General features: G+C 36.0%; 1 protein-coding gene across 3 annotated transcripts in view; it reads left to right on the plus strand.

The window, feature by feature from the left end:
- Positions 1–741: 741 nt before the first annotated feature.
- LOC145671404 (uncharacterized) overlaps positions 742–12682 on the plus strand; it is a 50997-nt gene continuing 39056 nt past the window's right edge. Inside the window, exon 1 of one of the 3 annotated variants that reach the window (XM_081740550.1) lies at positions 742–761. The gene's annotated coding sequence lies outside the window, so the exon portion shown is untranslated. Of the gene's footprint in view, positions 762–2466; positions 3025–8589; positions 8849–12682 lie in introns of those variants that run through there. The other 2 variants (XM_081740549.1, XM_081740548.1) reach the window with 2 other exon arrangements.

The following is a 12682-nucleotide window of genomic DNA, read 5'->3' on the forward strand; positions in this document are numbered from 1 at the left end:
TGGTCATAAAAGAGAACGAGGATGAGTCATTCGGGCATAACGGGGGGACTACTACTCCTATCCTAGTCAGTTAAGTTGGTTACAAAATTTATATCATGGAGTACAAGGAGAACAAAGCGGGGCTTCTAACCCGTTTCTATTACCAATGCTACTACTTATCTGCAGAAAAGTAAGTAAATCACTTTTTTGAGTATTATTTCCATATTATTTTAACGTAAAACGTGTTATTAAAATGTAAAAAAAAAGTTCAAAAACTTTCCTCGGGCCGGGTTTGAACTCACGCCAAAAGAGATTTTAGTTACCAGCATATACTACTAGCCCACTCGGCCACGAAGACCGACAACAACAACCGTTTGATTTCTGCCATTTGAATGCAACGTGGCGAGAAATGGATAACGCCAACCAATCAGAACTGTTTTTCGTTCCTACTTCCGGGAGCATTACTCTCCTGAGCTAGTCCTCATTATAGCAGTAGTATTGTAGGTAACTGACTTAACTTTGACGAAAATTCTAGTACGTGATATCTTTCAAATTTTTTCGGCCTTTAGATTACTACTTTCCATACCTCTACAACAACAAACCCTCCGGCTAATCAGAACTTATGTTAACTGCCAACATTGTAGCCATAATACAGTTATATATTTTGTCTTACTGTGGCAATTGAAACTTACTCTTTACTGTTCATGGTTTTGCTGGCAGAGGACTAAACAACTCTTTTCATATTTTGTGCAAAGTTACCCCTGAAGTGCAAAGTATTTACGGTATTACGGTATTTGCTTCTTTTATATGGTATAAAAATTTGTTAGCCCATTGGATCCCTTTTGCGGTGGTGGATGAACACTGTATGTGCATTTTTAGGGGTTGTTACGCCTCCTCGTCTTCTTTTAGTTCATTCGTTATTACCATCACAGTCTTACATAGATTTGGAGTGTAATCGTGGGGTTAAACTAAAAATGTTACCAAAATTCTTTTATTTTTCATTTCTTCTTTGTAAAATCAATGTTAAAAGCTTGTTTTTTCTTTTGCAAGTTTTGCGCACCTTTCGGTAGTAAAAGACACAGGCGTGGCAACTATGTGAAAATGATTCATTGGTTTCAATAAACTGTTACAATCAAGTTTTTGTTTTTCACACAGTATAGAGTAGATAATTGTAAATTAGGCGGGCTATACACAATGAGATCAATCCTAGGAAATATCTTAGGATTTATCTTCGGAAAAATGTTATGACATATCTTGTAGGAAATCCTACCCTTTTGTGCCATACACGTGAAGAGTTTTCCTGTCTGATCGAATGACGTTTATCAAGGGTAGTTCTATTTAATAAAAGTACAAAGTTGAAGAATTATTATGCTAACCAGACTGCACATCCTACTGACATTAATTTCAGGCGCTATTGTTAAATTGGATACCTCTAAAAAAGAAAAAAAAAAGGAAAAAGCATAAAAGTCAGAAGGGTGCTGGTAAACTTTTGGCGCACCACATTTTAGAAGATTTACAAGTAAAATTTAATACTTTGCATGAAAAGACATATTTATAAGGAACAAATTTTTTGCAAGCAATATAACTAAATACAAAATAATACACCTGTATTTTATGTTTACTTAGGGTTACTAGTGTAAAATCATTATAAATGTTTTAACGACGGATAAAATAGGTGAGAGACAATGTTTAGCAGAAAGAGTCCAGCTAATTTTTCTAAGAAATGTTACAATTTCGGTAGTTTCTATTCACATTAGTTTAGTGTAGGTTGGTTCAGGTTAGTTACACTTATGTTACGTTAGATTATATTGGTATATGGGTCCAGCACAATTTTCAAAAAGCTATAAAATTTGGCTTACTTCTATTAATATTAGGTTAGTTTAAGTAAGTTAATTTCATTAGGTTAGATTTGGTTAGGTTGTGTTAGGTCTAAGTACTTGCATCTTCCACTTCTCCTGTAAATTTTTGTATGTTTTGCCTACTTCTGGACCCCTTCTGCGAAACATTTACCTAAGTGAGTTCATATGAAAGATGACCGGTGATACTAATTTCCATCACCGGTGTATTTTTGCATAGTTTACAGAAGCTATAATTTATGTTTACAAGTGGAGCTCTACTACTACGGTACCATGACAAGTGCTATTCAAACTCGTATCATTGCCAAAACCCACTCGTTTTTACTACATTCACTGAAGCGCCTGCTTCCTTCGCTCGCACCCCCTCGCTGACGCTCCGGCCCCCGCTACGCCCTGCTATGACTCGGTTAGATAGCATTCGTACTTTCCAGAAACCACCTAACAACTTGGTTTGCGTTTCTTGCACTATAGTTTTTATATCCGGCCCCCGTATTTGTACGCAAATCGTAAAAGAATTGCAGTTTATCAACAATTGCTTTTCATGGTCCCCTTGAGGGATTTTATCTATGCTATGTAAGATATTTTCATGTCGGTCAACGCAAATCATTTAGGAAACAGTCACAAATTATAATTTTTCAACAATTATTTCGAGTAGTACACCTAAAGTAAACCTGCACGATCAGAAGATACCTCATCAGTTGTTTTTTCACTTGTTTTGTTTTCACTTTCTCTCACCTGATGTCGCTTAAATCGAAATCTTACGAATTTTCTTTCCGAAATAGAGCGTGCTCTAAACAAGAGAAATCTCATAGGATCGTTCAGAACACAGGAAATGACATGCGATATGTTGCCATACACGTTGAGATTTTGACTCTAGGACAAATCGTAAGAGATTTCCTAGGATCTATCCTATAATGTATAGCGGGCCTTATTGATTAGTACGATTTAACTGTGCGACTGCCATCTAAAACAATACCTGGTTAGTCAAAGTATACTCATGCCGGAAACACTTTCGTCATCGCTCAGTCAACGATAGATTTCCATCAGTAAGTATGGAATCTCCGATGCGAATTAGTTTATCCCCGCAAGTTTCGCCTAATTGTCATGGGGAATGTTCTTCCGTACCAAGAGGTGATCTATATGCCGGAAGAAATGTTAGCTGGTAAGAGACGTCAGGAGAATGCATTAGGTGAGAAATAGTTTCGTACTACAATAAGAGAAGTTAAGAGTGCCTCTTGACCGTCATGTTGTCGTGCAACATGACAATACTAACTTCGTTTACCACTAACCTTTAGGCGCCTACCAGGGATTTTAACAAAATCGTAGATTCTCACGTTAAGGGCTTTGGTGACTCCCCTACTTATCATTGAGTTATGGTTAATGATGGGCAAATTCCCGGGAAAATTATCTTTCGGGAATATTTCCTAGGAAGATTCCCAAAGATGGGAATATTCCGGGAATTTATGTACAAAGAAAATTGCATTCTATTATTATATAATAATTTCAAAATAAAATTAGTTTTCTATCACATTATATTTATCACTGTCGTCTCCAGACGATTCTTTGAAATGTATCTTCTAAACAGTATTATGTTATTTTACAATATTTAGAGAGTACACAGAAATGTATATTTACTTACAATATGTTTTATGCGAGTAAATAGGTAGGGAAAAAATGGTATAGAAAGTCCTCAAACTTTTACACCGGTAAACAGGTTGGGCCTTATGCAGAGTCGTTTTGACGTCTGATTAACACCATACTACTGAGTTGACTAAAGGATGTTTATCAAAATTGTATTCAGACACTCTGATTAGAACGTAGTATTGGACGAAGTTAATCACATGCGACTAATTAATCTATAGCAGAGACTAATCTTTTACCCACGGTTTAGCGTGTGACACAACATTTCGTATTTCGTATTCATGTATTTTCATTTTTACTGACTACGCATGCGCTCATCTACTTTTCCGTACTTGCCACATTTATTTTACTCACTGATGCATTGGGGTTCTATAAGTTAATCATAGCTAAATCATCATTTTAGTTGTACTCTAAAGTAGACTCTGAATACCAAAAAGTGCACCTACCTTAGTTAAAATTAGTATGCTTACTAACTAGTCTGTGACTAACCTTCGATTAACGAATTCTCTGAGTAGGCCTACCGCTTTTTTATATGTAAGTGGATTTTCTAAACTTGATCCTACTACTAATATTATAAACATATTGGGCGATATGCAGAGAGAATGGTCCAATAAAGTTCTCCAGAAAGAATGGTCCAATAAATATCGTTGTACAGCATATATACAAACTTAGGCCCGAGAAACATAGTTGTATATTTAAAAATTTACGACCCGAACCCGGCCGGGCCCAAAGTGATATATGCTTTGTAAGCTCGAGTCGGGCTTAAGCTCGCGGGTTTGGGACCAGCCCGTGCAGACTTCTACCCTAGTCTAAGACATAGTGCTAAATTCCTCCTGATTAATTCAGAGGTTCTTGTACGCATACCATTATCCGTGTAGTCCCTGATATGTGGTTCGAGCCCAGTATCATATATGTTTAAAATAATATCTTGATTCTGCGTACGTGATTCCTAGATTCTTTGAGCTACAAAACATTGAAAGTCTGTGATAATTTCCATCACTTTGATGTTCTCCATACGTAATATATAATCCATTCGTTTTCGCCAACCTCGTTTCATATGGCGAATCCAATTATAAAATCGAACTGTGGTTTCCAAAAATTACTCTGGAGTAATAGCTCGTAAGATGGATTCTATGTCTGACATTTTACATTTAATTTCACTTCAATCAAGTTCTATCTTATTTATGGAACATCTTCCCCATTTAATTTGATAGATTTTATTAAAAGAAAATTGTGAACGTCTTTGACCGATATTGTATTTTACTGAATTTTACTAATATTCAGTCGAAATAATGATAAATTATGCTCCATCTTTTGTGAACCAAATATAAACACGTGTGTACGTACCTTTATAATTTTCGTAAAAGATTTTCATATTTACCTATTACAGTATTATTCTTAATTACGAGAGGCTCAGTGTGAGAATACTTGTCTCTGATGCGAAAGTAAGGGCCTGATGCAGAGTCGTTTTGACGTATGATTAGCATCACACTAAAGGCCTGACTAATGCAAAAAATACCTTAGTCGAACTATTTAGTATAATACTAGTCACGCGTCAGAACGACTCTGCATAAGGCTATAAAAGTTTAAACCCATTTCCTTAGCACACAAATAAAGCTCAAAAGTAGAAAGGCCAGTTTCTTTTCGTAGGATACAAAAGTGTTTGTTTTTTATATTTATGTTAAAGAACTCGCAATGAAAAACAAACTGATTTACCTTTTGGTTAAAAACAGCTCAGAAGTACGAGAATATTTATTCCCCTTTGAAATTGAAGGAAACATTTGAGGCTGTTAAAACGTAAGCTGGGATCACGGTTGCTTAGTAGTAGAATGACCTCCTCAGGTGAAGGGCATTTAGTTGGATCCTAATCCGTGCCAAAGATGTTTTCTAGTGGGCAGATTAATGTATGGGCTTTGTCGGAGTTGACATCATATGTTAAACTGAAGAAGTCAATCATGACTTTGTCCCATACCCCTCCTCATCGTTATGTCTTGGACCTGGGAGACCTGAGTTTGATTCAGAGAACTCCAAGGGATGAGTTAAAAACTACAAAAGTAACAAATAGCGTTCCTAACACGCATAATGCAAGTTGAACAACTTCTTCCTTGGACTTTAGGTTAAGCAGAAGGGGCGAACTCTTGCTTGTTATACAGCAAAAGAGATAAACACCAACACATGGCAGATAATAGATCTATCAACTTGATACCCTACATTGGAAGGTTGTCTTTCCCACGTTCAAATACAACAAGTTTATCTTGTATGATGACTTACTTTTTTTTACGTAGGATCCGTTCACCTTATTCTTTCAAAGGTGGATGAGGTGGATGTAAGACTCACTGTACGACTGGTTAATACAGTTGGTACTTAGTACATTTTTAAATGGAATTTAATAGCTACACTGAGAAAAATCCGTTCTCCGGAGAGCGTAATACAGAGTGGCACAAAAGTAAGTATACAGTCCTGTGTGTTTTATATACACTATGTGATCAAAAGTGTCCGGACACCTGGCTGGAAATGACTTACAAGTTCGTGGGCCCTCCATCGTTATTGCTGGAATTCAACATGGTGTTAGCCCACCCTTAGTCTTGATGACAGCTTCCACTCTCGCAGACATACTTTCAATCAGGTGCTGGAAGGTTTCTTGGGAAGCGGCAGCACATTCTTCACGAAGTGCTGAACTGAGGAGAAGTATCGATATAGGTCGGTGAGGCCTGGCACGAAGTCGGCGTTCCAAAACATCCCAAATGTATTATATATAATTCAAGACAGGATTTTCTGCAGGCCAGTCCATTACAGGGATGTTATGGTCGTGTAACTACTCCGCCACAGGCTGTGCTGTATGAACAGGTGCTGATCGTGTTGAAAGACTAATCGCCATCCCGGAATTGCTCCTCAACAGTGGGAAGCAAGAAGGTGCTTAAAACATCAATGTAGGCCTGCGCTGTGAGAGTGTCACGCAAAACAACAAGGGGTGCGAGCCTTATCCAAGAAAAACACGAGCACGCCATAACACCACCACCTCCAAATTTTACTGTTGGCACTACACACGCTGACAGATGACGTTCACCAGGCATTCGCCATACCCAAACCCTGCCATCGAATCGCTACATTGTGTACCGTGATTCGTCACTCCACACAACGTTTTTCCACTGTTGAATCGTCCAATATTTACGCTCCTTACTACAACCGAGGCGTCGTTTGGCATTTACCTGCGTGAGTGTGGCTTATGAGCAGCTACTCGACCATGGAATTCAAGTTTTCTCACCTCGTACCTAATTGCCATAGTACTTGGAGTGGATCCTGTTGCAGTTTGAAATTCCTGTGTGATGGACTGGATAGATGTCTGCCTATTACACTTTACGACCCTCTTCAACTTCGGAGGTCTCTGTCAGTCAACAGACGAGGTCAGCCTGTACGCTTTTGTGCTATACGTGTCCCTTCACGTTTCCACTTCACTATCACATCAGACACAGTGGACCTAGGGATGTTTAGGTATGAAATCTCGCGTACAGACTTCTGACACAAGTAACACCCAATCACCTGACCACGTTCGAAGTCCGTGAGTTCCGCGGAGAGCTCCATTCTGCTTTCTCAAAATGTCTAATGACTACTGAGGTTGCTGATAATTAGTACCTGGCAGTAGGTGTTAGCACAATGCACCTAATATGAAAAACGTATGTTTTGGGGGGTGTCCGGGTACTTTTGATAACATAGTGTATGTATTGGGTCTTTTATTAATAATAATATGCATTATAGTAGGTAAGATTAATTACGTTTCTGCGAAGTAAAGACTGTTTGTAATAGTTAAATTTGGTATCGATCGATTTGTTTTGTCAAGCTGAATCGATTGATATATAGATTGTATATGTTTCGTTGCTGATTATACCTCACCCCCGGAAACTAAATTAGGCTCAGTAAACCGGAAGTAGTTAAATTTGGTACCCATCGATTTTCTTTGTCAAGCTGAATCGATTGATATTTAGATCGTATATGTTTCGTTGCTGATTATACCCCACCCCTGGAAACTAAATTAGGCTCAGTAAACCGAAGTGGTTAACCGGAAGTAGTTAAATTTGGTACCGATAGATTTGTTTTGTGAAGCTGAATCAATTGATATATAGATTGTATATATTTCGTTGCTGATTATACCCCACCCCGGAAACTAAATTGGGCTCAGTAAACCGGAAGTAGTTAAATTTGATATCGATCGATTTGTTTTCTCAAGCTGAATCGATTGATATTTAGGTTGTATATGTTTCGTTGCTGATTATACCCCACTCCGGAAACTAAATTGGGCTCAGTAAACCGGAAGTAGTTAAATTTGGTATCGATCGATTTGTTTTGTCAAGCTGAATTGATTGATATATAGATTGTATATCTTTGGCTGCTGATTATACCCCACCCACGGAAACTAAATTGGGCTCAGTAAACCGGAAGTAGTTAAATTTAGTACCGATCGATTTGTTTTGTCAAGCTGAATTGATTGAAATATAGATTGTATATCTTTCCTTGCTGATTATGCCCTACCCCGGAAACTAAATTGGGCTCAGTAAACTGGAAGTAGTTAAATTTGGTACCGATAGATTTGTTTTGTCAAGCTGAATTGATTGATATATACGTTGTATATGTTTCGTTGCTGATTATACCACACCCCCGGAAACTAAATTATTCTTTCCCTTCTCCAGTCTTTCTTCGTCATGGAATTCATTTGTTACTGGTTAAGCAATGAAAAAAGTGTGTGCCTGGAGTAGAGACTTCTTTGACAAACCACGAAGTGTAACTTTAAAAATAAAATCTGAAAGTGGCACACGTCCGGCGGACATTTTAATTACATCAACCTAATGTTTAACAATCGGCATAACTTTCATTTGTTCTGTCTATGAATTACTTCTTCCATATAGATCTAAATACCTTCAGCAGTGATTCATTTACCTCCTTCTCAAAATATTTGGGGGGATGCGTACTCCCCTTGACTCCCTCGCCAGAGACGCCTGTGAATTATTTTCTTTGCTAGTTGTTATTTTCTTCTCAACTATCGTGGTGGGCCAAAAAAAAAATACAACGTAGGGAATGACTCCTCTTACCCCTCTAATGTAACAGGAAGTTATAGATGTACTATTTTCTGTTTTAGCACTTTAAATTCACATAGTTTGTAAGTCTAACTTATGCTACACTTTGAAACTCTTCCCTATTTTTTTCCCCTCAAATTTTATTCTTCTAATATATGCTCCTCTATTTATGTACTTGGACAACCCTGCCGGAAATTCGTCCCTTCCAGTTGAGATTTTGTGGGTGAGGGTAAATATATTTCAAAGTTCTCCGTTCTCAAGCTGACATTTCACTTTGTGCAATTATACAGTGTGAAACAGAAGGTAATGATGCAGACAATAGTATAAATTCACTAGTTGTATATTTAATAAGAGTTTAAATGCGAGGTCCCGTTGCGTTCTTCACTGTGTGACAATCCCTTTTTAATTAGGTATCTATGAAATTTCTCCGTCAATTCCATTTTAACAGTGCAGAAAAGTAATTTTCTTTTTACATTAACACTTCCCTCACAACGTTGAAAGTCTACGTAAATAATTATTCGATATTACGTTTCAAAATTATGTTAATAAATTCTGCTCATAAATTTTCAAAATGCTTGAATCCTTACTCTTTCTTTCATCCCTAGTTACATTTCACTTTACTGCTTTATGCTTTTATTCTGATATTTTCTTTTCTATAGTATCGTTAGCACACACACACACACACACAAAAAAAAAATATTCCCTGGATACCAATTACGGAAGTTAACAGCTTGTCGTTTTACTGTTTCATAAATGTAAGGCATATATGTTTAACAAATAACTTCTTGCTAGAAAGTGCAATTTTAGGTACCTTTGAGTGGTTTTGATATATATATTTGAGTAAAAGAAAAAAAAAACTTTACAGTACACGTTGCACTTTATCTTTGAGCAAATAATAAAAAAAAAAAAAATGTGTGTGTGTGTATTTGTGATAGTGTTAAGTTCAACAAAGTCAGGCGCTGTCGTTTGTTTTGGTACGTTGGTTAGTTATTGTCTATTCCTGGCATTAGATGGTCCTGTTGTATTTTCCGTTAGGTTGTTTTTTCATTTGTCTAGCTATAATGTGATCATGTATGAATTCATTGTGTAATGGATGCGATATAAATTTGCGTGTTTTCGTCGGGGAGGTTCTAGATTACTGTTCCCCCATGTAGGTTAGTAGCTGCGTTGGTTTCTTTCTGTACTAAAGTTTATACATTTAATTTACACAGTATTGCCAAGCGAGCATTACCGAGCGAAGGCGGGTTAGAACCCCGCAGGGCACGTTCATTTCTGACTTTATTACTGCTCAAGAGGAAGGGAGACCAGTAATCTAGAGCCTGGCCGTTTTCGTCGCATCTTTCAAAGGTCAATGTTCCGTTAACGGGGTCCAGTAATTTCTTTCACGTGAAATTTGGAATTTCTGCACTTTCCATTAATTTTCGTTTGATTACATAATATAACGTTATATTAAGTTAGGTTAGTTTTGGACCCCTTAACGGAACATGGACCCTTTAAAATAACAAGACGGAATTGCGGAAGTTTCTGAAGAGGCATATTCTCATCATATTGCAGATGGAGTGCCTTAAATGTTAGGCAACTCTGAAATTATAGGGTGCACTTTTACTATATGAATCCACAGATTTTAAAATGTGCAGAAAAAAATGGCCAAGCTTTTAATTTGCCCATTTTATGTCGATAACAGAATCCAACCAACCCCTGCGCGACTTCTAACCCGTTCATACTATTACTCCTACTCCTCCTCTTACTACTACTACTACTAAGGAATTCGTATAGTAAAAGTGCACGAATTATCGAAGAATAGAGGGCATTGTTTGTTCCTTTGTGATCGGAGACGGCACTTTTCCCTTGTGTGATATTCATAAATAGAATTAGGAGCATTTGGATATTGATTTACTAGTTCATATTCAGTTGGTGAGAGGGATGATACAAGAAGAAAATATCTGAGTAAAAGATGTGTTGTTCTCTTATCTTTGCGTAACTTTTCTTGTCTATGTGTCAAGTAGTGCTTCAATTTTAGTTGTTCATTGTAGGTACAGTAGATGAACTTAAATACATATAAGTTTTATTTCTTTTACCGTGTGCGCTAGTGATAAGCATGGATCGCTTTGAAACTTAAACAAACTGTAGCTAGTTGCAAATTAAAACTCGTAGGAGCACACATACGATCCTTCGAGACATCAAACTATAGAGATTTGTCAGTGTCTGAATTGTGGTCAGTGGTCTGTATCACGGCAGGAAATTCAGGCACAGTGTTGTGATTGTGCAAAATCCTGCCATTTAAAATGTGCTAAGTTTGTAGAATCTGATCTTAAATCGTTAAAATGCAATGGAAAATCTTGTTATTGCATTAAATATGTTTAATAATATAGAAATAGCTTGTAATTAATAGGAGTCAATTGTTCGATCAGAATCACCAAGACTCGTATATATATAAAATATTCGTATATATATATATATATAATTTACACAAAGAATTATAAGAAATTATAAAGCAAATTACAGACAGAAAGTGAACCTGAATCGGTACAATCTCTTGAGAACTACTTCACTTAAAATTAGATTAAGGTTATATATATATATATAAATGAATAAAAGTGTAAATTATTCAGTGCATGTTTAATTGAAATTTATCGCATAAAGCAGGAATAGGCAAATCTAAAGAAATAATTCTCTGATGCAAAAACGGATCTAAATGCATAGGATCAATACAGATGACTGAATACAGTTGAAAATTGTCGGTATTCCGGAAAGTTGATAAAAAATATCCTTGATTTTATTAAAAATGGAGATCACGCCTTGGATATCAATATCAGTGATGATATGATGTACATATTTTTTCCATAATATCTTTACATTTATTCCGATAATTGTAATTCGATAGATCCAGTTTACCTAGACATTTCAAAGGCTTTTAATACTTTGGATCATGATATTCTGCTCTATACATAATCTAAATTTGGTTATTCAAATAATTTCCTTGGACTGTTTTTTCGTATTTGAGGAATCGGCAACAGTTTCCAACATATAGACATACAGATATATGTATACTATGGATTCAGGAGTGCCACAGAGTTCGAATCTTTTACATTTATTTTATTATTAATTAATGATTTGCCAAATGTTATTAAATATTCCAAGTGTTTACTTGCAGATTACACTAAAGTATATAGAAATATAGAGTTATCATAGACTACAATCCAATAAGTTCGGATCAACTAGGGCACACAAATTGAGTTTGGACAACAAACTGTTATTTAATGATAATAAATGCTGTACTGTATCTTTCTCTAGGAAAAATAATACACTTTGCTATAATTACAAATTGAGCAGAAATAGTTTAAAAAGATGTGAAGTATTAAAAAATCTTGAAGGGTTGTTTTAAAATATAGACAAAATATAGTGAAGCTTCTGAATAATTTAAATTTTTATTTAGAAATACAAGCGAAATGAAAAATACAATGCTGCTATTAACTTATGCAACAGTGTTATTTGAAGCAAGTTAAAATATGCTATCTTAACATGGTTTCCATGTATCGTAAGTAATACTAATAAGAGTGAGCAGGTATAAAATAAATGTGTACGTTATTCTTACTATAGGAAGTATATCCTACACAATTTCTTCTATCTCCCAATTTACAAGAAGTAAGCATACTTTGTAAAAATGTTTCTCATTAAAATGAGCGTAGGCACAATGTAACTTTTATCGTATGACCAAAATGTACTCTGTCTCCAGCGCCATAAACGGGTGCATTCCGTGAGCTTTTTATTTCGATTTTTTATTCGATTATTTTTGTTTTTGCTCCCTGATGCCTTAGATGCTTTGGAATTATCAAATTTCTAATTTTATTAGGAACGCTTCAACAGTAGTTGTATAGTTTTTATATGGCCTTTCCTATTTATTGTGCACTTTCCATATTATTTTTTATCTTTGAGTACAATTAACTTTTAAAGGTATACACAGGTATGTTTCAAGCGTACTAGTAATTTATTTTTGTCTTTTTGAAATGTGCTGGTTCTTCTGTTTGATTCACATTGGAAGATGACGCGGACAGATGTCTTTCGGATTTTTTTGTATTCGCAAATTTTCTTAAAGATCATTTATAACCAAAATTTATATTCTATCATCACAATCGT

Source organism: Thermobia domestica, chromosome 15 (assembly GCF_964235325.1).
Source record: "Thermobia domestica chromosome 15, izTheDome1.hap1.1, whole genome shotgun sequence".
Lineage (NCBI taxonomy): Eukaryota > Metazoa > Arthropoda > Insecta > Zygentoma > Lepismatidae > Thermobia > Thermobia domestica.